The sequence below is a fragment of the Rhyacophila brunnea genome, unplaced genomic scaffold (genome assembly GCF_057557595.1).
Source record: "Rhyacophila brunnea isolate RB1 unplaced genomic scaffold, BYU_Rbru_1.0 scaffold_22, whole genome shotgun sequence".
Lineage (NCBI taxonomy): Eukaryota > Metazoa > Arthropoda > Insecta > Trichoptera > Rhyacophilidae > Rhyacophila > Rhyacophila brunnea.
In genome coordinates this window covers 631,998-658,044 of record NW_028232882.1, presented here as the reverse complement: position 1 = coordinate 658,044, position 26,047 = coordinate 631,998, and positions in this window count along the sequence as shown.

Here is a 26,047-nt window from a genome sequence, read left to right as displayed (position 1 = left end):
TTATTATCCCAATTGCGTCGATTTAAAAATTAAAATTTGATTTAATAATCATTTCTTCCTTTCTTCCATGTTAGCTCATAACCATGAAAGTAGTAACCAAGTATATCTCACGGGGTTAGAATTACCAAGTCAATTTTCCTCACGATCAATCATACTTATAATGTAGAATACGTTTATTGGGAGGACCAACCTAGAAAAATCATGATACGAAAATGGCATGTGTCCAAGTATTTTTTTCTAGCCCGTTCACAAACCAAAATAATTGTATTTATATAACTAAACGCGTATTCTACGCATGATGTATTATAATATTATATTCTTACCTCCATATCAAACTAGAATCTAATTCTAATGTAGGTACCATAAAATAATCTAAAACATTGGTGTGTTCTTCAAGAGCCTTTCCCATAGGTATCAATGGTGTGCGGTGTTTTTTGAGATTGGACATGCTCTTGAAAAGTATATTCTTATAAAGGGGTGGTCCATATTGAAATACATTATTTCTACTAAATACCCGATGACAGATTTTCAAAACAAATGAATGTGGCATGACATTAATTAAATTATACGTTCAACAATTGAAAAGATGGCAAAGCCTCGCACGAAATGCAAAATTCAATAGTATGTAATAAGTCACAGATATTGTCAACTCATTAATATAGGAATGTCTTTTCAATCGTCAAAAATTGACTGTTAACAACTTCAAAATGATTATAATACCTATTGTTATTAGAAGTGGCGACTTTAGGTAGGTGGGGAGCGTGAGGTACTGAGAGGTTTGCAGATCACTAAGAAAAATAATATAAACATCCACCGATTATCAGGATATATTAACGATTAGTTTTTTTTTATATTCCCTGAGATTTTTGTGGTTCATTCTTGTCTTATATTACGGTGGTTGGGTAATGTGTATCTATTATACCTATCTTAATATCTCGATATTTAGGATTCTTAGATCATCTTGAGTAGGTGTGTATGGTCTCTGAAATGGTCCTGAAACCTATAGAAATAAAACAAGTTATATGATACTTACCTTAGTGGTGAGGAGTGGAGGTAGGTTGTTAATATCCGCCATAAATAGTGCACATTAAACTTTGTTAGTCAGACGTATTAATTTTTTTTTATTGAACTAAGACTACAATCTACCGACGGTGTTGGTTAGTTTTTAAAAATCAATTGACTGGCAAAGTTTATTGTGCACTATTTATGGCGGATCTTAACAGCCTAACTCAACCCTTCGCCACTGCTATACCTATACAGTATACATCATGATGGGTTATGTAAGCAAATCAAATAACAAATTAAAATATATACCGATTTAAGTATCAGTAGAGAGCGAAGGAAGAACTGTCAGTCAATTTGAATTTTACGAATTTGCAATTTTGCGATTGAATTCCAATTGCACGTGTATATTTTATTATGTACATAATATTTACTACATATATACAATTAGACGAGTTTGTATTTATTACCTGTTCAATTAACAACACTATGTGGCTCTTGACCTTCTCCAGCATTTGCCTCTATCCGAGGTCTTTAAATCCTATACGACACTATCTCTCCATCTTGTGTGAGGTCGATCAGATCTTCGCGTGCCTTCCGGTTTCGGAATGTAAATTTTTGTGTTCAAGACCCAATTATATAAGGCGCCCAATTGTATAGACTGTAGGTACGATGTGTGACCCCCGTACTTGTATCTTTTTCTCAATGCCGTTTATTTGTTTTTGATGGGTCCGAAGATACCACGTAGCATGCATCGCTCAAATGAGCTCAACACTCTTTCCATGTTTTTGTTCATGCATCATGTCTCCGAGCCATACATGGCAACTGGTCTTTTAAGTGTTTTATACAAGATACATTTCAAATGTCGGTTCAATGATTTTGAACGTGGCACCTTCATTACATAGAAGTGAGACAGATCAGAGTATCAGTGAGCCCTAGTATGATTTATTAACGTGTATAAAAATGGCGTATCTCGATATTGAAAATAATTATGGACAAATGCCAAAATAAATTATTCAAACACTGACCAGACAGTCATATCAAGATAAATTCGCAGCCCTAAGATAGGCTTCTAATTACTGAACTCAACTCTGGTGTGGGGGGGTACTGAAACACCCCCACGAGGGAGGAGGAAACATTCGAGATTTTCAAAGGGGTGGGTGTCCTTGCACCCCGTATATTCCTCTGTCTGTACAGTGTACACAAGTTGGAGGACTTCCATGGAGCGGTGGGGGTCCTAGGAGGGGTGGTGTGCGCAGGAATTACTTGGCAACTTCAAAATGGGTTAAAATTAATGCCCCAGGACAAACCGGCAAACTTTCCGACGAAAGTGGGGATTCTTATTTTCCTATTATCACGGAAGAGGGACGTATCCGGTTAAAAGAGATCGCTTTTCGTATCATAAACATTTAGGGTTTTTTCGTTCTCCGAAGGGCATTTGCATAATCTGTCTGAGTTTTTTTAAGTGTGCGGATATTTTGAGGTGTCGTCTTGGAAGTATTATCGAAGTTTATTAAATTTATTTTGAATTTAGGAGAATTTTCTCATTGCAAATTATAATGAAAAATAATGTAGATTTTTCGTTGCATGTCATTGATACGAAAGGTAGTTGGCCGAAACCGTTAGAGTGATTCACAAATGGTAAAAGAGCATTCAAACCGAAGCGTTACCTGTTATAATGTAGAACAATTTAAAAATAAGTAGGTACCTACCTAGCTAGCTACATAGTATTTATTTTAATACAATTATGTTCCGATTTAAATTTATTCACAATGATTAAAACATAACCAGAGTTACCATTGTAATTATTTGATATCAAATATTTATTTTTAGTAAAATGTTCATTGTATTTAATTTATTTAAAATTAATATTTTATAGTGCCCGTACACGATCATTGATTTACAGGCAACAATAGCGACAATAGCGACAATAGCGACAATAGCGACAATAGCTATTTACATGCAAAAGTGCTGACTGTCTCTCCAATCTCATTCTTGAAGCGTAGCAAGCATTATTTGTTGTCGTGTGGAGCTATTTGATAAATTCGACAGGCGTATAGGTATAGGTCAAAATGCTCTGCGGGGTGTAGTTCGTACTTTTTCCGTGATATTCGCTACTATTGTTCTACTGCTCATGTACAAATATCGTGCAAGTTGCAACTACAGCGTGAAAATTCAGAAGCCGCTAAACTTTTTTGATCCATGCAAGCAGTCTTGCAACTTTACTTGCAACGTGTTTACACTTGCATTTTATTATTGTGGCTGCTATAATACGTACTGCCAGCAGTAAATCCATGCAAGTGTAAACGGGAACCGTTAAAACTTCTATGTTGTGTTGGATTTGACGCAGTTTGAAAATGAATGTACAATTTAATTATAAAAGTTAAGTCAAAAATTAATTATAGGACGTAGGTTACCTATACTTATCCTATGTTTATTTTGAAACTTAATTGAAGCGTTGGTAAAATGAAAAATATATATATAATAATAATACCTAAGTGTAAAGTGTAAATCTATAAATAAATGCTATAAGTGCTAGGTACTTTTTTTATAACTTGTGCAATTTAATACTTTGGCAAATTCCATTAAACCTGAATGACGTTCTGCCATATCTGAATCGGTTTTATGGTTTCGGGATTTTTTTTTCGTATAAATTACCGGACACGGTAGCTTTTGGGGGTTATAATTATAGCAATTTTGGTGTCTATGTTGATTCTTATATAATTCTGTCTTGACTTATTATATACTAGTATACAATTTAGTGGATCTTGGTCAAAATCTTGAAGGAAAATATGAGGATCAATTGATAACTATTCGTTCAACTCTTGTTAAATTCGAATTCAAATTCAATGAAGAAAACACTTCATATAACCGAAACAATGTACATAACACAGTGGCAGTGTGTTCACATGGGTCTGTAAAAAGTTTCATTATGTTATTATTTTATAAAGTAGGAAATGTTAAAAAATTTATAAAGAAAACTATGCAAAATCTGATGTGACACAAGGATATAGGTAAAAGTAATTTTGTATTTTAGCATGCGAAAATAGTTGGCGGATCCATTTAAATTTATAATGTGTAATTTACACTGTCCAATGTACATATAGATTGGCAGAATATTTATAAATAAGACCCCTCCGCAGAGTCCGCCCCTGCCCTCTGTGATTGAGGGCCGTAGCAGAGGGGCTGGTAATTCACTAGGATTTAATTTAAATTAGTTTCAGGTCGGCTTAATGGCGGCACTGATACTCGCGCCGACGCTCCTCTCCGCCTCTCTCTCTCTCCCTCTCCGCACTTCCTCCCGTCTCTCCGTGACGTCACGGCGTCGTAACCATGGCGACGCCTCCGCCAGGGGTGGAGTCGGGACAGGTGCGCTGTGTAATTTGCGAGATGCTATCTCTTCGCGAACACTTCCCCGGATGAAATATCATTGCGAGATGTTTTTGTTAAATCGTAATGTAATTAAATTGCGATAATGGCTTTCTATTTACGGATGATTTATTCATAATGTGATACCATTTTTAAATTATATTCCGGATGTTTACCCACTGTTATAAGAGTTGACTAGTTGGATAACGTAACACAATTGGTATAATACTATAAGAATTTGAAGGTTTGTTTTTGTTTCCAATCACATGATATCTACATGTTGCTGCCAAAAGTTGGTAAGTCGATAATGTAGGTATTTAGAGTTTACAACGGATCATGTGTCTGTATATAAATATGTATGCTAGAAAAAAAATAATGCCATCCGATATATAGAACATGCATATAAAGCACACATATATTATATTAGAATTATTATGTCTGATGTTATAGATAGGGCATGTCAAACTTTCAAATTGCAATTAGATACTAACGTGATTTCGAGACGTTTTTTTTTCAACTTAATTATTATATTATCTTCTTTTATAAGTCCATTTTCCGTTGATCCTAAGTAGAGTAGGTATATTATTATTATGAACACCACACGACGCTTTCAACAATCTCTGACTTTCCCAGTTTTATTGTATCTTTCCAAAATAATGATAGGTACCTACCAACATTCAATAGATCCACCGGAGTCGTAGACAAAAAAGAATAATTCCTATTTTTTGCTCACGATTCAATCAAAGATCAGTGATAGTTGAGTTAATAATTACATTCATGGTAATCATCGAGTATCGACCCAACTGTCATTGATCGTCAATTGAGTTATACGCGACAAATATAAATTATTATACTTTAGTCATGGCATGTTTCGGCTTGAGAGTATGTTGGTGTAATTTGAGCTTTATATACCAGAATCTGGTAAGCTTGAAGGAGATCTCTAAAATGTGCCTCACTCAAACTAGGATTAGAACTTGAAGTCAATTCACACTAAATAAAATTAGAACTGAGGTGATAAATGTCTAATATAATAACACCAGGTTATGATTATTACATATCTTCGATTTAGTTAACCCTCAGTCATGCAGTAGTGTGGTATGAATTTATTATAATAATATTTAATGAAGGTTTAGAGGTGAGTATAGTATTTCTACTCAAAATAAATACCAGGCGACAGTGCCACCTATTAACATTTTCAGTCATCTGTCAAACTATTATGAGAGTATTATATCATTTGTTTTCTTTGACGACCCAATTAAATTGATTATTTTACTTGTGTCAGCTCATTTTTTAAAATTTGGAATTTGCGTTTACGTGTCTCTCATCTTACCTCTTTTAATACGTCATATCTCTTGTCTTGCTCACTTTTCATACATTTACATATTATTATATTTTCTCTCATGCATTACAGATACATTTTAATCAAAACAAATATATTATGCCTACTTATTGCAAGTATAAAGCAGCTATTGAGTTCCTGTTACAGATGATTGATCAAAGTTAATGCTTTGTAAAAAGCTATTAAAATACTTTTAGACTTGATGTTTGTTTATATTATTATATGCTCTAAGCAATTTATGAAAATACAGAATTTTTCTTTATTTACTTCTGTCAATGTCTTGTTAAAAGGTTTATCTAACGGATGACGTAAGACGTAAAATTGGTTCTATCACTGTCTATGGTAAATGTAATGCCTAAATAATGGTAAATGATTTGCTGGATGTCTTCGCATAAACCCTGGCACGGTCCCATAGTATTTAGGGGTGGCTGTCTCGCTCCATGATGCCAAGACTGGGATGAGAAGGGGTGCGTCGGGTGCTAGGTGGAATTAAGTAAACGCTCGCAAGCTAACGATCCTCTGTGTTGTGCCAAAGCAACGAAATAGTCAGAATACTTCTTCACGCGTCGCCAACAGTGCCAAGGAAATGTAATTATTTATTGTACATGCTTAAACATATTGCCAAACTGTGGACAAAAGTCGATAGTACTATAAGTTACAATCCAGTTAGACCTAAGTAATATGCTAGCCAGCGCTTGAAATGAAAAAAATCACGAACCCGAGTGCTCGATAATTTACGGAATATTATATTTTTTTGTATAACACAAATAACTTTTGTTTTTTTTATCTAGCTCAGATGGTCAAATGGAATAACAGCTTTTATAGCCACCATAGAAACCCAAGCCTATAGTTTACGTCACTCATTATAATATTGGCAAATATTATTTTTAGCCACGAGTCCGACAAGTTTGTATTAAACTATAAAAAATGGTTGGACGAATTGTGGTCACTCTCATCCCAATATTTCTCTTCTGCCTACAATCCAAATTATTGTCGCAAGTCCAGGCGCACCGTTACGGCCACCAGTCGACCGTGATTGATAAACAGTTACATCAATAGCACGATTGCGCCAAGAGTCTTCTTTACGAACTCCATACAGGGTGACTTACAAGTGACGGTTCAATTGTGTTGCATAAAGACCGCCATGCGTCATCATGAATTCATTATCCACCATCGTGTCATCATCTATATAAAGAAAGTTGATTGATGTAAAAGTGAGAGTGCTATACATAACAATTTGAAATAAGTGTGTGCGTGCAGGATCCGGGAGTCGGAAGAGCGCAACAAGAGCCAGCAGTTTGGACCAGCTTAACATCCTCAACCCACCTTTCATACAGTCCACAAAAGCGCAACTAAATATATATATAAAGTAAGTGATCTTCATTACATTTTAATACAAGTACTTCACGAACTGGAACGCAATATTTAATTAATCCACGAGACAGAGCGATACTGGGATTTTACTAACCGGAGCCGGTCCATTTCGAACCCTGACTACCATAATAATAATATGTAAGTAGTGTACCTAATCATAATGATGACATTTTGTCTTAAACCCAACAAGAATCAACACAGGTGAAAAGCGATACATTGGAAGGTAGATTGTAGACATAATTTAATAAGCTAGGACATCGGTAGTAAATTTATGGCATGCATCGGTCTTCTTCTTCTTCCACGGCGCTACATCCCGGGGTAGGATTTGGCCTCCTCCACAACCGCTCTCCACTCACTCCGGTCTCTCGCCACACTTCTCCAGTTACCGGGTCTTCCTATATGACATGCATCGGTCTAGGCAACACAAAAATAACGGAAATTGAAATGACGTCTGGGTCAGGCTGTAACAAACATAAAATCTTTAGTGTGGATAAATATGGGATAAACTTAAACACGTGTTAAAGAAGATGTTATTTGCACTAGTTAGGTGCTAGAAGTTTAAAGTGATTTGCCTCCGTGAAACGTATACCCAATCCTAATCCAGACCATCGGTTTGATGAGTAATTGTTCGAAAGTTGTATCATAACATTTATATGTCTGCCTAAATTTATGAACATACTATAATATATTATGTTATGATAATATACAGTGACGTCCCGTAGGGGTAGGCAGATTAAGCGTCGCTTGGGAGCGGCAGTTACTCAAAGGGCGGCAAATCGAGGAAAATCATATGGTATATACTTACGTATAGAAATAGCTTAACTCAGTATCTAATAATGAAAATATCTTTCCATAAAAAATCAGCTCACTGGTTGGAAATAAAATATATTAATTAACATAAAAGGTTTAACAGGACTGTATTTTTTTGTCGGGTTCGCGATGGCTAGTTTACTTTCGTTGCCCTTCGACGTCCATGGTGACCAGAAATAACACGAAAAATGGGGCGTTATTATGGCGTTGCCCAGGGGCGGCATTTTGTCTAAAGACGTCACTGATAATATAAGTATCCTTTTGGTTTCCGACGTACTTCTTAGTAGGTATATCTTCGAGGTTTAGACTATGCTTTACTTACACTATTATGTAACTACGTAGGTACATATTTTTTCGTTACACCAGACAAGTGGTCATTGGATGTTATCCACGATATGGACGCTTTATGAAAGCCAATAATATAATTAGATTTCTGTATAATTGCTATGATATTATACTAATGTTTAGTTTGTTTTCTAATAGTCTCTTCATTTTCATAATATTACAATAATACTTCCTTTAAAACGCCGCGCCGAGCGAGTGAGCACAACGGAAAACTTCGTAACTGTCGGCCATTACTGTAACGACTCACCGGTCCTTTCCCGCGCAAAACACCTCCCGGCCGCCATATTGTTTTCAGTTTGTTCCTAATTTCATTATGTCCTTTTTAACTCTGACATTATTTTAAAGCACGTAGCGCAGATTGGTCCAAAGCGGCTGCCCTCTGAGGGCTGTTGGCTTAAGTTTCCGGGTCCGTGACGCGCGGGTTGATGCCCGGCCGGGTCATTCGTGTGTATGGCTGTTAATTTAGATGCTCAGGGTGGCAATCGTGTTTAATTATTATTCCGCATAATTCTGAGCAACCTCTGTTGTTTGAAGTTTAAAATACTGTCACGTATGGTAACACTCACATTATCTTAAAAATATTCAACAACATTACGGTAACACAAGAAGGCATGTAGGGGAATTATCATTAATCTTAATTGTTTCTGACTTTTTTGGCATCAAATATCTATGTGGAATGTTTATAATCTATATTTTTTAATATAAAGTGTATTATACTTTTTTCTTCTTTTTCGTCTTTCATTCTGTCACGACCCAGCATTGTGACATAAGGCAATCACAAATTCGCGCCAACACTCTTGCGCAAAACTCTCGCGCCTCCCGCCATGCTAGACGTGCAGCGCGTAGATCGCTTTTGTAGCATCGCTGCAGGGTGAGGGAGAGCCAGCCACGGCGACGGAGACCTTGAGGCTATGCCACAAGGGTACGAAGTGTCGTACACTCTGGCGGCATATTATAATTTACAAATTATAAATTTAAGACGTTCACAACATGACATTAAAAATAAAAATAAAGAAAAAGTATAAATAGTATAAAGAGTAAATAGGTACCTAACACAGATTATAAAGTAGATTCATGGAAGTACCCTATTTTAAGAATTTAAATTTAAATTTTAAGAAAGAACACCCACTTATAGGCAATGTTCCCTGTACCAGAATGTGTCCGCACACATGTTTTCATCCCCCGCACAGTCCTCACACAAAAATATTAAAAGAAAGTTTCCTTTGTCAGATTTTGATTTTGCTAGTGTTTTTGCTTTGCCTAAGGCGTTGAATTGCCTAGGGCCGGTCCTGAGTATATATTGTATAAAAAACTAGGTACAATAGAAATGCGACAAAATTCGAAGAAAGAATTTTTTTACGTACTTAAAATTATTAAGAAAAATATTTGTCGCATCACCAAAGAAACACATTTTTTATAAATGTTTATTTTGCACAAAAGTGAACAAAAACAACCCATCATACAAATATATAGATTTACTTAATATAAATATTTAAAAAACGTTCTGCTAGTTTAGTATTTAATATATTTTATCAACGAATACGTTTTTTTTATTTCCTTTTTTTTTATTTACGTCAAAATTCAAAAATATTGTCACTGAAATTAATAAATACCTTAAAAATATAAGTTATAAATAAAAATTGTATGTGTGTGTTTGTGGGGAGGGGGTGTAAATTTACCGCCGCACCGCGTGACGGCCCGTCACTGACTGGTGACACCAACCCCATTTACGCCACTGCTCAGATGCGTCGATGATCCGCACACACAATAGAAAAATTAGAGGGAACGTTGCCTATAGGCTTATCCTCACGTAGGTGGAATATATCAATTAAGTATCAATAATCAGATTCTTGTAGTATGCCTAACTAACAATAGGTGGCGGCTAAATTTTGCATGGCGACCTACAAACCTGTCATAAAATATATGAAAAATAATTACCCAAAATGTATAATTTCTATCGTCGGAGGGTCGAAATCGGCCAGTGCCTCCATCCAGGGGCTTCCATATACCTACCTTAAATTGTCAATGTAGAAAAGCCCAATTTATAAATTAATAATGAGTTAGAGTGATTTTAAAACCGACTTAAATGACTGATAATCTTTTGTATTATATTTTATTTTTATTTAAACGTTCTTTACAATCAGAAAACGGGGTGTACCTAGTTGATTTTTCACACCATCAATATTAAAACATCATCCATAATGCATAATTATCACCCAAAATAATAAAAAAACATAATCACAGTGGGGGGGGGGACAAATGGTAAAATAATAAACAGGTCGCTTGAAAAAATCGGCTGCCGGTGGGAACTTTTGAATATTTTTGACGGAGTCAAGTCGACGCCGACAGACTGCCACGTGGCGTGCATTCGTGGAGGGGCTCATAAAACATTAAAATAATTAGTATTTAACTATTTTTTTCTATTCTTATAGTAAGTCCTTCTTTAGATAGTTTCTCTATTATGTAAGTTAAGAGAAATGCAAAGTAATTGTAATCTTTCTTCTTTAGTTTCCTGGCCTTCTGTGGGTCTCTTCAAGATTCTACGTCCAAGGATCTCTATCTTGGCTATCATCCATCTAGATCGGTCTCCCAGTATTCCGAAGTCACGCTGAACATTATCCACCCATATTGTATTTACGCAGCGGTGATGATCTTTGACGCAGAATACGATGCAATGCATTAGTCAGAATTTTTAAAATGTGTTTTGTATGAAATATTAACCAAAGCATAAGTAATATTTAATAGCACGTGCCATTACTGATCTCCAAAGGCGTTGAAGGGCAATGGAAGTAAACCAGACATCGCGTAACCCGACAAAAAAATTTAAGCCATGTTAAACCTTTTAAGGTAATTAAAACATTGTGTTTCCACTATCAATACCGAATATAGGTATCGGTATTATCTGATTTTTAAAACCGGTATTTCGATATGGGAAAAAACTGGGGTACCGGTTTTAAAATATCGATATTGCAATCCCTCATCCAGATGCATGTCACGTTCAATCAATTGTTAATCAAATATAACCCCAAATTTCAGCTTTTTGAATAGGTATATACAATAATGAAGATTAACTAATGGGTAAGTACATTGATGATATCTTTACCTCTATATTCTCGATATATTATATATGCTTACTTCCATTTTAATCATAATATTGTGAATGATTTAACGATTTAATGGCCCACTTGAATTTATTATCAAATTAAAATAATAGTTCGTTGGTATCTTCAGAACCTGGCAATGTAATAATATGTACTTACAATTTCAATTGAATTGCAATTCTTTTCTATGGCTTAGGTAGATAGGTGCCAAGGCCGAGCTTGCTAGGGGAACGCCACTGGGAACCTCATGGCCCGTAACTCAAGTGATTGATTGAAGTCGCGTGCAAGGAATATCAAACCCCACCCTTTTTATTTTTATTTGATTTTATTTTGTTGACAGCCCAAAATATTGTGTCGTTTAAAATTTCAAAAAAGAATTTTCTTTATAATAAAAAACTTGACGTAACAACTGAATAATTTACCCTGCGCGACTATTATTAATTTATTATTTTAATATTAAATACTTTACAATGTTGTAAGTAATTTTATTTTAAAGGTAGGTACCTACTAGGTAGGTAGGTACTAACTAAATTTAAAATAACTAGGTATACATTTTACAGAAATGATATAGTGATCAACTCAAAACTATAGTGAAATGTAGTTCCCCGATGACTAATTGCAGCTAAATACAAACCATGTAACACACATTGTCAATTAAAATAATTGTTTTGTGCCATCCTTGAAAAGTTTGAAAAAATTATGTTTTTCCTTTGGTAACTTCTACAGTATTAGTCTGTAGCCATTGGCGATGAAAACAACTATGACTTGTGGTGAAAACCTCGGTCATTCGGGTATTATTTTTGCAATTATTTTCGCTCTGCGAATCAAATGTACGCGGGGGAGGGGTTTTCTTCACGGATTTTTTACAAGGATTAGATGAAAATCATTCGCCTGATTCATATGTATGTATGCTTTATCAATTGAGCTATTTATAGAGGGGTGAAGAATTTTACAGAAAACCTTAGAGCATCTGCTAAAAGTAGGGCCGTTTTAAGAGTTCGCATGTCCTAATCACTTTTATTTTTAGAGCCCTCAATCTGATTTTTTACTTTTTTTAATGCATGTTTTGTCGCTTAAACGTAACTGCGTATTAAAATATTTTATATTGCTTATTTTGAATTTAAATTCAAATGGATTTAAGTTTTGTACTATTCCCTTTGAGTCGTTTATGCTAGAAGAAGGTATTGCAAGAGATATTGTTGCAATTAATAAATCATAACAGACCTTACTGAATACTGATCATTATGTAAAATCTCTGTGCTACATCAGATGCGAACTGAATCCGCCATGACAGCCGTTGGTGATGCTGATGACTCCCTGAATTGCTTATGATTTAAAATATGCAATATGCATTCAAGCTCTCTCAATAATATGACTATTCTAGGACTTTCATTCAGTTACCAACCATTAATAGCCTACACACCTTCAACAGGAGCCCTTCGCCACTGGTACCTACCCACAGTGACGTCCCTAGACAAAATGCCGCCCCTGGGCAGCGCCATAATGCCGCCTCATTTTTATATGCCTACAATATTTTGTATTATCCGTGTTCGTGCCGTTTCTGGTCACCTAGCATGTCGAAGGGCAACGGAAGTAAAGAAAACATCGCGAATCCGACAAAAAAAATACAGCCCTGTTAAACCTTTTATGTTAATTAATACATTTTTTTCCAATCAGTGAGCTGATTTTTTTAAAGGAAAGATATTTTCGTTGTTAAATAATCAGTTTAGGTAGCTATTTCTATATATATACCAAATGATTCTCCTCGATTTGCCACCCTTCCAGTAACCGCCACCCTCAAGCGACGCTCAATCTGCCTACCCCCACGGGACGTCACTGGCTAATCACCTACTTTTTATACGGCGATCAGAACTGAATAATTTTTCATTGACCTGATAATATTTATAAATATACTTATGTATATATATTATAATACTGGGTGGTTTGTTCTGTAAAACTTTTATCAAAAAGTAAAAGCAGCTACAATGATTATTTGACCCCCAGAACACATGCGTGGTAAAAGTATCTGCCTTGTTTTGTTTTTTTCCAATTTATTATTATCTAATGCATATATCATAATCATTAAAAAAATAATAATTTGAAAGCTGTGTAGGTAGATTATAATATTTTTTCTTCTGAATTATAACCGCATAGTTAGGCACAATACCCACTTACGCAACACAATGGTGCCGGTTCAATTTTACAGAAAAAGTACATACCTACCCATGACACAAAACTGCGTTTGAAAAATGACTGTCCGACGTTTATTTCGGAACTGGATCTATTTAATTTGGATTGTTCTTTTTTTCGTTATAATTTATTACTAGGTGTGACATGTGGGCGGGGCCAGCGATTGGCGGGAATCGCTATTCCAAATTTGATTGATGACGCAGCCTGTTAGTTAATGTTTTTTTTAATATATACGGCTACACAGTGTACAGATAGGAAAGTGTTTTAGGGGTCAATCGCGTCAGATATTACAAAATAAAAAAATTCGCTTTAAATAAAAATCTCTTTTATAGTTTGTAATAGATGACATTAACGTAAATAAGTAGATTGCCATGTTTGTTCCTAAACGTTGTAACAGATTTTTTACGGGGGATAGTTATTAGCCATTTTCCCAACCCATTAAGTTCTTGCACTGAATCACATAGGTACACATAGAAATGTAGATATTTCTGACCAGCCGTAGGCTCGAACTTGTGTTCTACGGCTTCATAATTATACAAGGGTGACCAAGAAGTCGTTAACACAAAGATGTTGCTCATCCAGGATCAGACTTTTATAATTAAACAAACGATTGTCAATATGTCTAGATAAAATCGTCTAAAGAAACTCTCATAACATTATGAACCGACCTGCATTTACCTTAGGTCCTAAAGGGGCTGTAGGTCAGGACTCCCAAATCAATGCTGGGGCCTGAAAAATGAATTAATTGTTGAGATGAAATATCTTTCAATTAGAAATAACACGAATTTATAACCATTTACGGAATTACCATTTTTAGTTCAAATGAGTGTTAAAAAATAATGCTTAGGTATAAGAATTATTCGTACCAGAATCCAGGACGAGTAAGTATAAAAAAAATCTTAAATAAAATTTGGTATCCTAGCTAGGTTTAAATAATAACATGGACTCGCGGTTTGTCCATGGGTCCTTCAATGATGAATCCAGTTTCGATTATGAATCTAAAATGAAAGTATTTCCAGTTCGGTTTGGTGTGGGCAGGGGTAAGGTACATCAACTATAACAATTTAATCTTTGATAGAAAAAGAAAAAAAATCAGAGGTTTGGAGCGCACCCTATTTGGGTTGCTCCGCTCCGGGACCTAATATTTGCTCCAGATTCACTCCAGGGTCTTCTCCGCTCTTGGTGAAAAGTTTTAATTGATATGTAAGTATTATAATGTTATACAAATGTTAAAAAAAATAAAAAATAAGTACAAGTTTTGAAATAAGGTTTATTATTCGTCAGTTTAATTATTAATTCTATTAAGTAAACAAAATAATCTGGCAGCAAATCATCTTTCATTATCTGCTTTTTCAGACAAAAAAGTGAGGTTATTTATTACTCAGCAGTGTTGCCGTAGGTACCTATTTCAAATAATTCCAGTGTTGCAAAGTGCCAAATATATTTTCATTGGATTTAAGGACAAAAATATAATACTTAATAAAAAAAAAACATCCGGAGCAGTGGAGCACTATAAATTTTCGGTGCTCCGGGTGAAACTCCATTGCTCCACTGCTCTGTGCTTCTCCGTGCTCCGCTCTAACGCTATAGAGAAAATATTTTATATTTTATAAAAAAAACATTTTCATGCAGTTGGAGAATGCATTATTTGATACGTTACTATCTAACAAGGTAGTCGAAATATACCTACCGAAGTTTACTTTTAATCTTCATTATTATTTATTAACGGCTAAGATAATTGCTGCCTTAAGTAGATAGGTAGGTAGGTATTTCACATGCAATCATTAGTGAATATTTTTTTCGTTGAAAATAATTATTTCGATGTCTTAATACTCTTAATACGAAATTAATTATCATCCAGTCCAGTAACTTGCGTCAAGTTAGGTGCTTTACAAATATATTTCAAAAAAAGTGTAAAGTACCTAACTAAGTTATTTTTTTGTTAATTGTTTTCTTTTACAATACCAACCACAATACGTTTTAGCCAAAAGCATAAGGGCCGTATATATGAGATTCCCAAATTCTTTATAAGCTATTTAACCGATTTTCTACCATATAGCGTATAATAGCACTGTTTGTGACGTAAGCAATCTGACGTCACACGTCATTCTAAATGGCTGCTTCATCTGTCACTTTCAAATGTCATTTTAATAATGCATTCATTACAACAAACGTTTGCTTCAGGCCCTCGTTCATTTTGTAGACTCTGTAAAACATTTGCGAACTTTAAAAACAGTTCCTAGTCGTGCTGTTTACAAAATACGTATAATTTTGATCCATAGTCTATAATCTAGATAGTAGGATGGTAGATAGATAGTAGGATAAGATGGGTTTACGTAAGATTACGATAAAATACCTCCGCTAAACGACAGCAAAGATAGGTACCTACTGCTGTATCTGTATAATATTATACAGAGATCATTTTATTACATTTTAAACTAAATTCATTTTCATTTCTGTCATTTCTTATTCCATTTCGACATCTCATAATATAAGTAATTGAAGTGAAGTTAATCATAATATAACTATGTATTGCCATAAAATGGAAATTTTAACTGGGAATACTTTATCCTTTCGTACAGTAGAATTATAAAATAAATGTTATAAAATAACTGATAAATTATTTAAAGTTCATAATAATTATTCATTTATGATTATTAAATTTATATGGTACCGTTCGCACACTTTCAGACACATTTACAATTTCAAAATTTTAAATCAATGATCGGGGAATGAAATTTTATAAGTTTGCCATTATCATGATACATTATAACGTCACATCGATCACACCAACAGATTACATTTGCACTCATGAATACAAATGAGCAGTATTTAGCCTATAAAGTATTTGGGAATCTCATGCATACGACCCTAAGTGAATTTTGAAATGCATGGGTAGGTAGTAGATAATATAGGTACAGTTACAGTGGTAGTTTAAGCCGTTTGTAGTTGGTCGGAGCGCGCTGGGTCGGCTAGGTACCCGGGATTTCTAAGATAGAGCGCACACTGGCACTTCTTCAGATAGTTCGTATCAATATCTTACTTCACCCTATCATGCCCCAGTGTTGGAGCATAGGGCAAGTATAAAGTCGCGCTACTTCCATTGGTCCATCGCCACGTCATTCACTGCAAAGATTGATTTTGTAGCACCAATGCAGGGTGAGAGAGGGTTGGCCATGGCAATGGAACCGTCTGGCGAAATTCGGAACATATGTCCCATCCACGTATAGCGTCTCTTCATGATTACTTTACCCAGTGAGAGCTGCCGTGCCCACTTACAAAGTCGAGTGTATGTAACACTGTCGTATAAATGTACCCCAAAGATTGAGTGGAGAAATCGATTCTCAAAGCTCAAAAGTCGAGTCTTTTGAAGCTTGGTAATATACCATATACCATATCTCACAGCCATACAAGAGCATAGGTAGCACGCACGCGTTGAACAAACGATATTTGATCCCCACAAAACATAACCTCGACCTCCATGCAAATCGAAATTAGCTGAATGTAAACCTGGTCACCAGCTCAACGGACAGAAACCTGCAGAGGAGTGTTGGTGTCAATGCGTGCAACACCGCACATGGATTTGGTCTTCGTCGCATTCATATGAGGACATGCAGCTACACGGTTCGAGTTCGCGGCGAGTCTGTTCACGGTTGTCTCCAACCGTTCGATCAGCGAGTCAAAACATAGCTGCATGATCTGCGTACTTTAAAACTTAGTCTTTCTTCGCATACTTCAGTTGTATCATCATGATGTCATAATCAATATTATGTTACTAAAAATAATTTTGAAACACACTTATAGAATTTATCTTCTTCTTATTGTGCCATCCCCTTGCGGAGGCCGGCCACCATCAAGGTAATCTTAGATTTGTCGTCTGCTACCCGGAACAGTTCAGTGGAGCTGCACTCGTACCAATCACGGAGGTTCTTAAGCCACGAAATGCGGTACCGTCAACTGCTACGCTTACCATTGACCTTTCCTTGAATGACAATTTGGGGAATGCTGTACTTTTGTCCTCTCATAATGTGGCCGAGGTACTACTGTAGTTTCCTGGTTTTGATACTACGTAGAACTTCTCGGTCCTTCCCCATTCGATTGAGAACTTCAACATTTATCATCCGGTCAGTCCATGGAATTTTGAGGATGCGTCTATACAGCCACATCTTGAAAGCTTCTTATGAGAACCAGCAAATGAAATAAATGTCAGTGAACCGATTACTTAGTTCAATTCTGTAGTGATTATGGGTAAATGTACATATTTCCCCGACCATGTAGGTACGATCCAAATAAGATCATTTATTATGAGCCTCTACAACTACATAGTGGAGTTTGTATTAAGAGATTTTGTTTTTACGAGAAATGGCTGTCAGCCACTTGCGCTATTATGTTCATACTCTGACTCATACACAAATTGAAAAACAATATGTGTACTTGCCAAACCCAGGATTTGAACCTGGGATCCACGACGCTATAAGCCGCGCGGCTATCGTGGCTGTTACATATTTAGTATGGTGAAATTCGACCTTTAGCATCCTGTCGTTGGCGGGAGAGGGAGGAAGGAATGAGAATTAAAAAAATAAAACAGCGATTCGGCACTATTTTATTTAGTACTACACGACTGCCAGGCACACACTGATATCATATATTTATGATGAATAAATCACTCACTGATTTATTTTAATGTGGGTATTATTTTTAATATTTCATAAAGTTCGGAGGTCCCATCGCCTCTTTAAACCTAGATAGAAGGAATATTATAATGCAGCAATGGAATTGTGTTGTAAAGATTTTTTATTTTCAAAATCGCCAGATTGTAAGCACGACATCGAGAAACAAAAAAGGACATCATCTATAACTGGTAAAAAAGGTAAACAGATTATGTCAAATGTCTCATAAAAGATAGGGATGGGTCATTATGATAAAATTAAAAAGCACGTTAAAAAAATTTACAAAACATCACTCATTAATCTGGGTAAAACTCAAATTGTTCAGTTGCGGTAAACTGATGTCTTCATGCTGATGTCGGATAATACCACGAAAGTTTGATTACATTTAACACAACGTTCATTATAACCATATTTATTTATGGGTACATAACTTTACGTGTTTTAATTGTCCCCGGTTCAAATAATATTTTCTTACGCGTGTGATTGATTACACTTTAAATTTAAAGTGAGATTATTTAATTTTGATGTCTGTGTGCAATCATTTTAATATCTGTTATTACTGTTATTGTGAATATGTTATTTTGGTAAAATTGTACGTGCATTAAAATACAACTCATTAAAAAATAATTACAAGATAGAAAGAACTTTTTATATACAACGTTTTTAAATTTTCTGTTAAATCATATAAACTTGTTAAATCATATTGACTTGACTAGCTAAAACGATCAAAAAAAATTGTACTTGATAGAAATACTGAATAAATATAGAATACTGAAATGTCATGTTGACATTTCATATTGATTTCCATAGTAACGCACGTATAATATATTAATAATTTAGTTGCTAGGCCAGCAACCAATAATCGTGTTTTACTTTTTACGGATTTCTTCCGAAATAACTTTTCATACAAAACAGAATTAACTGAAAATGAATTCAATTCTATTTAAAGATGGCTAAAAGTATTAAAATAATACATTGGCATCGTGTTCTGATATATTCTAAATGTTTAAAATGTCTAGCTAATCGGAAAGTTAGTTAACAATCGATTGCAAGATTTGTACTGGATAAACAACCACCGGACAAACAAGAATACGACCTAATAAAAACGTTGTAAAATATATCTTCATGCGAATGCAGAACTTTTATAAGAAATTGAAGCAGTCAAATTCAAGTAAATACTTATTTATTTTTTCAATGCATCAAATTTGCCATCAATAATTGCGTTGAACAAATTTTTTGTATATTTGTCTATAAAAAACGAATTTGATTATTCCAAAGACCAAAGAACTTTCGTGTAAAATAGTTTATGTGATTTGGGATAGTTCTGCATTTTTGACCAATGTTATGTAAAAGTATTTTTTTAACTTTAGTCAGAATGTTCTTTGAAAGTGTTGAAAGATGTGTATGTTCGACACTCATGTCTGTATTATTAAACATTACTTATGTGTGATTCCACTAAATCCACCAAATTGACTCGCTTTTAGAGATTAAGCCAGATCCAGCCTATGTCAGTCTCAACTAGAAGTAAGCTGCAATTTAGTGTAAAATTATTAAGGACGCCAGCAGCAAACAAATTTTGAAAATAGCCGATATACTGGATTATTTGTTATGTTAGATTAGGTTAGGTTTGCATTCTTGAGTTCATGAATTTTTCCAAAATCAGCTATGAATATTGAATTAATGTTCATATTGAATTAATGTTCATATTGAATCTAATGAAATTAGAGACCGTATAGAATACGGTCATCTCTTTCCGATAGAAAACTCACGGCGAACTGTAACACGGTGAAATGTTTTACGTACAATTTACATGTAACTATTTTTTCCGAGTACCTACTACGTTATGACGTCACTGCTCACGTAAACTATGCAGATGGTATATTGTAATAAAATAACAAGCAAAATATAAATAAAAATAAAGTTAGATACCATTTTCGTCAATCAGCTGATCAACTATCCGGCAATCATAAAATCACCAGTAAATATGGAATATTTTGGTGCAGAATCTTTTCTTATAAGAGAACAGTGTTCCGTAGTAAGACTAGTTAGTAGACATGTAGGTGCTTTGGAGGGGTTTCGGTGCAAGTTTTGTTCACAACTTCACGGCGACTTATACTCTTTGGAGGAGGCGTAATGAGGAGTAACTGGCGACACGTGATTCGATTCCCAAAAAGTTTACTGTCGCCAAACTTTCCGGGCGCTCGGGAACGAGTTTAATTAAATTTCGTGATGATATATAAATTAAATTAAACAATGCTTTAATTTTCGGTAGGTAGCAGTTAAATATAATATGAGTAGGTACCTATCCAACAACGAATTTCGATTAGAACTGGAACGAATTTTAAGCCGTGTATAGACAGAATACAAGTTGACAACATTTAAAAATATTTTAATCATTTTTTATCATACATTATGTTAAGGGGTCGACCATATATGACAACACGCCATAAAAGAGAAGGCATCTGATATAATAGGGTGATTTTTAACAAAGGGAATAGGGGAGGGGGTTAAAAATATGACATCATAAAACCATCAAAAACTGAGGCGCGTATCCGTTTTTACATGCTGTCAACTTATGTGCAGTGCTTTAATTTACAGTAGGTAGCAGTTAAATACAAAATGAGTAGATAGATATCTATCCAACAACGAGTTTCGATTATAACTAGAATGAGTTTTAAGTCGTGTACACACAGGGAACAAGTTGACAACATCTTAAAATATTTTAATCATTTTTTATTATACATTATGTTAAGGGGTTCATCCATACATGACATTACGCTATAAGAGAGTAAGGATCTGCTATAATAAGAGTAATTTGTAACAATGGAAATAAGGTGGGGCGGGGGTTGAAAATAGGACATCAAAAAACCATCAAAAACTGAGGCGCGTATCCGTTTTTACATGCTGTCAACTTATGTGCAGTGCTTTAATTTACAGTAGGTAGCAGTTAAATACAAAATGAGTAGATAGATATCTATCCAACAACGAGTTTCGATTATAACTAGAATGAGTTTTAAGTCGTGTACACACAGGGAACAAGTTGACAACATCCTAAAATATTTTAATCATTTTTTATTATACATTATGTTAAGGGGTTCATCCATACATGACATTACGCTATAAGAGAGTAAGGATCTGCTATAATAAGAGTAATTTGTAACAATGGAAATAAGGTGGGGCGGGGGTTGAAAATAGGACATCAAAAAACCGTCACAAGCTGAGTCGAGTGTCCGTTTTTACAATGCTATCAACTTTACTTATGTGTATACCTATATATTGTGTTTGATCTATTTACTTTAAGAAGACGCATTCGTACTCTGCTAAGTATGACGATGCACAGTAGCAAAATTCTGTAAATAAATAATGTATAATTGCTCTGTGTATGCGGTCGGCAGGGTGAGGGACGCACCTCCGCGAGGTATGATATAAAAAATACTAATATTTTGTATTAAAACACTTCATGGCGATTTTTTAACGATTTAGTGTAGCTGAATTATTTGAAGTCATAGAAAATTAACATGTTGTGCATTGGTGTATTGAATGATAGCGGCTATAACGCGTCGACTATTGGACAAAAACATCTTCCTGGCTACGTGAATGAAGGCGCTGTTGTCGACTAAATGGGAGGAGCTTGTTAGTTCACAGTTTTAACACGTAGCCAAGAAGATGTTGTCATAGAGTAGTTTAGCGTTTTGTTATTACCTGTGTAGATGGGTAGGTAGGTACTAGGTCCGTATGATATCTGCGATATTTGTGATTACTCATCTAAATATTGTAAATTATGATGGTTACATTTATTTATCTGCCTATTTACACATAAATACAAAATACAGGAAAACGGAAGTTTACAAAGTAAACTTTAATTTGTTAGTTGATACAACTGGTTAATATTGAATAATTTATTATCACTAATTGATGGCGGTCACAGTGCCTGAATATTAAAGTGAATGTGGGTTTCAGGTTCAAATCACGGGTCTGGCAATTTGTCATATCAATTTCTCATCAAAAATGTTTAAAACCCTTTCATGAGGCGGCCAAGAACCACATCGGAGTGTAGAGACAATTAAAAAAACAGGTATGGTCATATTAATTAGTCAGCTGTTTAGAATTTAGACACTATGGGTATTAAACTGTTTAAACGTTGGTTCTACGGCAAAATTTTATCTACGGCGTAGAGAGTAGAAGTAGTAGAGGTGTAGAGACGTAGAAGTTCATGCTCAGCTAAAACAATATGTTGTGAATAATTTATTGTATAAACTTTATGTACAATTAGCACCTACAATATTAAAATAGATTTATATTTTTGTATATACTACCTAATTTGGAACTAATAAATTTGCTACTAGTTTATTGAGACCAAAAATAAACCAAGATCCCATCGTTTTTAATTCCATCGCTTAACGGCCCACATGCTCAGCATAGGTCAAAATGGAGCTTTTATGGTATTTTCAAAGCATTATCCTGGACATTCCTTAAACGTTGTACATAATCTATTTAAATAATTTTGAAGCCTTATTATCCTTTATATTTATTTTAAACATTTGACGACTGCATAAAGTATTTTTATTACATAAAATAGAATTCTTTTAAACCTCTCGATCTAATGTTTTAGAATATAGTCATATTTCAGTAGGTAGGTTAATACATTACAGTACATACAGTGGATTAATACATTTGTTTCCAACTAGTAGCTGATTTTTGTAATGGAAAGATATTTCCTGTATTACTAAGTTTAGGTAGCTATTTCTATACTTATATACCTATCGATTCTCCTCGATTTGCCGCCTTTTGGGTAACTGCCGCCCCCAAGCGATGCTCAATCAGACTACCCCTACGGGACGTCACGGGCATCGCACATTACGGATCTGTTTGCTACGGTTCAAATGAGGTGGATTACGATTAACACAATTTTTGTTGAGTTAAATTTAATAACAATAATCGATGAAATATCTATGTATCATATTATTTAAGTTATCATAATACGACAATTACGTTAAAATTTTTAGCAAATGGATACTTAGGTACCTGCTTCCTAATAGAATTTAATTTTTAAATATTCTGTATAAGTAATATGTATCTAATATATAGTTGTTACACTCTCCCATTTATTTTTGTTATATGTACCATCAACAAGGCCATGTAGCAAGAATGGACAGTACTCAATCGTTGAGGGAAATCCTGGACCGGACGATCAGAGGCTGACTGGCAAGCCCAAACTCCGAAGGTTGGATCAACGTATAAACCGAGAGCAGCTGTCAGTATTTGACGCATGGCATATCCTTGACACGTGTTTAAGTTTATCCCAGATTATTCCTTACTGAAGATTGGTTACCTGCTACTCCTTACCCGTTAGGTATTTCTGAGTTCCCTGCTAGGTATATTGCAACAATTGAATTACCAATGGCTAAAGCACGTAGGTACTGAGATATCCCGGGTCCTGTGGCTAGCTCGGGATGTTGGTAGGACCCAAGATTCACAAAAATTAAATAATAATTGAAATTGGTAGCAGTAAAATGAAAAAGTCTTGATTTTGTTTCGTTCAGAGAACGTGGTTTTTATATTTTGGCTATAACGACACACCATCAATTCACAATATTATTCTTACACATTCCGTCACTAAATATTACTGCTTAATTTCTAATTCGCTTTAACTTTAAACTTAATTCTCTATATCCGTTTCTCTAACTATTTTTTCACGTCCATGCGTGGTTATGTCGTTTCTTTTTTTTTCTCTCTGAGTCGTGGGGCCGATGTTGCTTCTTTCAATGGCGACCCTCTACTGACTTTTTTCTATCGAACAGTGTTACTTGCATACTCTTTATTATTAAATTCCTTTGACTTTCGTCTCTTTTATTCGGCAATTCACATTCTTCTCTGACATTCTATTATTATAATCAGATATAATTCTTACGTGTTAAGTACATGTTGAATATTTTGACAGTTAATCAAGGAATTTTGGACGTACGTACGTCCATTGTTGACTAGGAGGTCAGGTGGCATGGTTATACCTAATAATTAATTTAATCTATCGGGAGAGGCCCAATAATCATGGGTCTGACATTACCTACACAACAAATTTAAAAAAATGTATGATCGGATTCGTACGCTTTCTAGACACAATCCACACAACAGTGTTTTCACGTTTTTGTAAAGTATTGGAAATTTCGACATCAGTATTTGTAGGCACTCAAGTGCCTAAGTTATTTAAAAAAATCGTTCTGTGGAAAGTCACTTACAACATGCGCACCCCATTTTCCTTGAAGAAGCGAGACGAATGTATTTTTAAGGGTAGGTAGGTAGGTGGACGGAAAAAAGAGGAGGATGCTGCGATAGAAATAAAAGAGCAGCACGGAGAGGGCGGAGGGAGAGGGAGGGAAAAAAGGAAGAGAGTGAACACTGCCTCTGAATACCAACAGGAAATAATGAATTAGACAAAGAGCTGCCGGAATAATAAAGTCTTGTTGGTGCGATGTCGCAGATATAGTGTCCATGTTAACAATATCACTAGAGTGATGGTTTGCTGTCCATTAGCGTTTGCATTTACCCATACAAACGTGTTGCGATTTGAGAAAAAATTATACCTATAGTAATAGATACTAAGAGTAACGATTTGTTACGATAATTTGCCAGTAGATGTCACTATGTTATCTCATATACAAAAAAAAATATTTAATTACGAAAAAATTATTACAACCTTTAAACGCATGGTGAAAAACGTGGTAAATAAGTAAGTATACGACGCAGCGTATCTGTAGGTAGATATTTTGCGACCACTATCGATAAGCGCGCATATGGAAAAGTGGTTTGGGAGGGGGGAGTCGATTTTGCAAAAAAGTATTCATAAGTAATATTTTTAACTGCCACTGACTTCCATATTTACTCTGCTTATTTGGAATCTACTTCTCGTTGCTTCAATAGAGAAATACCACACTTTTCCAAGTGTATTCCCTATACCCAGATACTCCACACTTTTAGTCTTGCGCTAAAATCTAGGCCTGTAGGTAGGTTTAACTAAATATGTTCACATACCTACCAGTTATTGCAAGCTGTCGCATCTAGGTACAAGTGGTTATTGAATGCCTGCGGCTTAACTTTGTCGTGAGGGCCCTTTAAATCAGTCAGTGTTTCGGGCCCCCATGTCCCTAAACCTATCACTATGTAGGTCTCTGTGTGAATGCTGTGAAGGCCAAATCTATATTGTGCAGTGCTGCATGTTGCTAGAAAGAATATAAAAAATAGTGTCAAAATTGTATGTAACGTAATTTATGTACCAACCTATCTGCCAACATTTGTTATTTCTAAGGAGATAAGTATCTACACACGGAAAAGAAAAAATAATGTTCTAAATTTAAAAACTAGTAGGTAGGTAGGTACTCAAATTTCAATATTAATATTTTGAAAATCGAATGCAAGATTGCAACCAACTAGGTAAGTTATATTATGAAAACGATAAAAATGCGATCGTCCCAAAATTAGCTGATCATATTAACAAGAGATGCTTAGCAATAGCGGTTACGGCTTTGAAGCCATCCGTGATAATTTTATCGGTCTGAAATTTTATGCTCGCATTTGATTCGAATGCCAAAGTGAATTGCGCAGAGAATTAACGACCACTTTCAAAAGCGTTCCAAATTTGATTTGGATTAATACGTTTTTTTTATATTTTCCAGACGTGCCCATATTTATATTATTTTCAATGAAATCTGCAATTTTCAATCATGATTAATTTCATTTCAAATCAAGAATAAATAACAGATAGGTATGTAGTTGGTACTGTTGGTAGGTATTTCTGAATTAACTCTATATACCTACATACCTACTCTTTCTATAATGTTTTTTTTAAGTTT